At 44.7% G+C, this 4,038-nt stretch overlaps 1 long non-coding RNA gene across 1 annotated transcript; it reads left to right on the forward strand.

The window, feature by feature from the left end:
- Positions 1-661: 661 nt before the first annotated feature.
- On the forward strand, positions 662-3,415 carry LOC136532092 (uncharacterized). The gene is made up of 3 exons (XR_010778170.1): positions 662-1,303; positions 1,484-1,623; positions 2,978-3,415. It is a non-coding gene; the product is annotated as an uncharacterized lncRNA (long non-coding RNA).
- Positions 3,416-4,038: the final 623 nt, after the last annotated feature.

Consider the following 4,038-nt stretch of genomic DNA (forward strand, 5'->3'; position numbering starts at 1 on the left):
GAGAGAGAGAGCAGAAGAGAAGCGCACTCGAGCTCAGCCGCCACGCGCGCTGGGGCCGTGGCCGCATGCTGCAGTCAGGGGTCGAGCCCGAGGCCAGTGTGAGGGGGCGGTGCCGACCAGAGGTGCAGGTGCCAGGGACTGGGCGACGGTGACGACGGCACTAGATTTGTGCAAGGACATTGGATTTGCACAACAGAGGAGAAAGAGGAAAACCTGTATCAAGATTCGTGGTGCAAAGGAAAAGAATGGCTCAGAAATTAGATGGACCCTGGGTCCATAGTAGGTCCCGTGAGCCCCACTCTCGATGGCTGCCAATGTGGCAAAAGAAAATATCCAACATCCCAAGGCTGCATGCAGAGAGTTGTTCGTCTCCAACCGTTCATGCACTTGGAGCAGGAAACTCCCACCATGCTTTAAGTGTCGGACGTCAGAATTTTTTCTTTTGCCACGTGGCAGCCATCGAGGGGCGGGGCTCACAAGATCTATGGACCTAGGGCCGATCTAATTTTTCCCTGGCCATATAGGCTTGTGGGCGTGCCTTTCCCCCACACGGAGGCGCCTATCTATCCGCGAAGGAATTGAAAATATATCGTTACCATTTTATACCCACCTTACATTGATAGATTGACCCAGGAAATGAGGGCAGGAACATATAAAACACCCTTGTTTCGCGTTGCGAATGACTTCTCGCCGTTTTTTCTCACCCGCAAAACTTTTACCCACCCGCGCGTACCCACACCCGTCCGCTTATCCTCCCGATTTAGACCGCCCCCTCCATCCCCTCGCTCAACCGCCGCTCCCCTGCGGCGCCGCGCCCTTCGACGCGACCGCTAGACGTGGGGTGTCCACTCCGCCCGCGCCGCCACCGCTCTACTCCGCATCCTGACCCTTCCACAGCGTGGAAGCGCGGCGGTTGTCACGCGGGCGCGAGGAGCGACACGAGGAAGTGCGGCGGTTGGCGGTTGGCGGTTGCCGCCGCGCAACTCCGCATCCTGCCCCTTCCACAGCGCCTCCTGCAACTGCCTACGCATCGGGCCGCCCGCTGCTCGCGCCGCTCTCCTGTGCGCCCGCGCGCTGCGTCGGCGCCGTCATCCCGACCATCGACCTCGCTGCCGCCAGGGGGCGCTTCTCGGCCATCCTCTTCGAACTCGCCTAGATCGGCGGCCACCCCACCCCCACCTCCGCTGTGTTTGAGCTATCGACCATGACATTGACATCCGCTGCCCTAGCCCGCTGCACCTCCCTCCAACACGCTCTGGGACCTCAACCTCTGCTACAAGGTGTTTGACGGAATACCCATAAGGTAAACAGGGGTCTCCATGTGTATGCCATGAATCGCTGGCTATATGGCTATATGTCTGATCTTGTTTGCAGCACTACCCAGTCCATTTGTCTTCCTTGAATCGCAGGCCATCTGGTTGTGTTTCTGATCTTGTTTGCAGTACTAACCAACAAGATCACTGGCTAATTTCTCAATTTGTAGGTCCAATTTATTACGAGTCAGAGGAACTGTGTTCTAGATTCGATCGGTGGGCGGCAACGCAAGGCTGTGCGTAGCTGTAAAACATGAATGACCATGCCTGCTACCGTCCGCTATACTCTTTCATCAGACTGCAGGGACATGTGAGAATTTTTCGCTTTTGTTTCCCGAATTTTTTGATGTATGATTTGGATATGGTTAGGAGCATTTTTTCAACCAAGACTGGCTTCATGAACCTTTACATTTTTCGGATGGGGTCAAGCTCAGCAATGAAATTATTGCTAAACTAACATTGTACAGTAAGAGAAAGTTATAATAAATAGGTCATTTAGTCCTGTAAGAGAGAGTTACAAGTCCCGTCCCGTTTTTCTAACAGGAAGGTGATCTATCTCAAAAAACTGGAAGGGGGGTCGCGCATGCTTTGCTTCTTTTTTCCCAGATGTTTCAATAAAGTATTTAATAGTTCAGGTTACATGCTAGATGTGGTTACAGGGAAAATATTTGTGCTCAGAGTATCCTCCTGCTGGCATGCTTGAATGAAGTTTTGGTACTGCTGACTGTGCCTACATTATTGAGATAGACATGCCCAATTTCTTTTTTTTCAGCAGATTTTATGGATTATAGGAAACTGAATTCTTATGCAGCGGTCCATTATACTGTGAGTTATGTGAGTCTTATTGGTGTGCAGGTTGATAGCCACATATTATTTTTTAAGAACCCTAGAAAATATTTTTAAACAATTTCTTCAGTTGGTACTTGGTAGGCCTTTTAGTTATCCTCAATCTATGGCACAGAATAAACATTCCCATACAGAAAAAAAGGAACACAGCCCATGGCGGCTACCTCAAATGTATGGATTTGTACAATTGGGAATTATCATCTTCCCAAGTTGTGTTATAGTCATGGACTCTGATGAAATAAACTTTTCTTGGATCTTGCAATCCGTTCAGGTTATGAAATATGTTGAATGCATGAAAATAACGGTGTAATGTCCCTTTGTTTAGTAAATAAACTTTAGAATTAGCTGTTAGTGGATCTTTGCATTCTTTTGTGTAAAAACAGAAACACATCCCTGAATTCAGCATATAAGAGTGCCAATGCGCCAACAAATACTTGAGTGTCTCTCATTGCTAAGCTCTTTCCCGACTGCAACAACAACATTCAGGTATAGGTGCCTTTTATTTTGAGCCATGGCAGCATGTATCTGTGCTTTTGGGTTCCTTGTGGTGACATGTTATTAGTATCATTCTGAACATGAGGTAACCCGCTTGTTTATATGCACTAATGTTACTATAATGTTGGCCTGTTTATCTTGGGTTTGCTGAAACCTGTCGCAAATTATCATGGTTAGCTACACTTTCTTGTCTTGTAGAGATATGCATGTGCCACCAGGTATACTTCCACAATCAAACTCTTATTTAGGTTAGAGTTGAGATCGAGGAGCCTGGCAGAGATGACATGATGTAATATCCTATTTTAACAAATTTCCTACTGCAGGTGTGATAAGGACGGCGTGTACAGCCGTCCACGAGGCGACTGGTTGTCACCGTAGGGATCTGCAAGGGGATGGGCTACGTGAGTCCGTGGGAAGGCAGAGAACGTGTGTGCTGGTGTACTTGCATTATAGAGTTAAAGATTACTTTCAGATTACAAATCAGAGTTAAAGCTTCCTTTCAAATTTCAAAACAGAAATGTGTGGGTAGAAATGATCTTTCTCTTGTTTTGTTCATCTGTCAAAAAATGAATGGGATGACCTATAAATTGGTACAGGTAGTAGCTAGCTGCAGTGACATTGCAATTGCAGAGAAGTAGCTAGCTGCAATGGCATTGACGTCACATGTACTGTTGGTTGAAACTTTGTTGATGCTGCTACTCGCAGGAAAAGTCATATTTTTCTACATCAATAATAGGACTGTTTCTATGCATCCAAAAAATGCAAACATAATAAGATAGTATGCAATATGTCATTGCTTAGATCCATTATACTTTCTATGCAATATGTCATTGCTTATATCCATTATACTTTCTACATGACATACAAATTCATTTAGGGGCCGTTTGGAACTTTGGATCCATTCATTTGGAAGAATTGAAATCTACTAAATAAATTAGGCTATTTGACTAGGAATTTGACATTCGATTACTTTCCAAAGTTCACATATAAACCTATCTCAAATTCATACAGTGAGAGATAGAAATTGATTCTATAGAACATCACCACTTTATAAAAATAATATACAAATATAATCCATGTACAACCATATTAGCTTAATTTACATATTGTTTATGAAATGATTTCATTTACACGTGCGTGCTACACAATGTTTTCCTAAACGGTAGATAGTCGGCGAGGTCTCGTGTAGCGTTTAGACCGTGTACACGGCGTGTACACGGTTTTACACGGATTACTCGTTTTTACTTTTTTTGTAAAAATAACTATAATAACCTGTGTATATGTTCCTATAACATAGATAATATTTGTATATTCAAATAATTTTATTATGAAAGTATATTCCACAACTAATCTAATGGTACTTATTACACATCATAAACATTTG

Source organism: Miscanthus floridulus, unplaced genomic scaffold (assembly GCF_019320115.1).
Source record: "Miscanthus floridulus cultivar M001 unplaced genomic scaffold, ASM1932011v1 fs_520_4, whole genome shotgun sequence".
Taxonomy (NCBI): Eukaryota; Viridiplantae; Streptophyta; class Magnoliopsida; order Poales; family Poaceae; genus Miscanthus; species Miscanthus floridulus.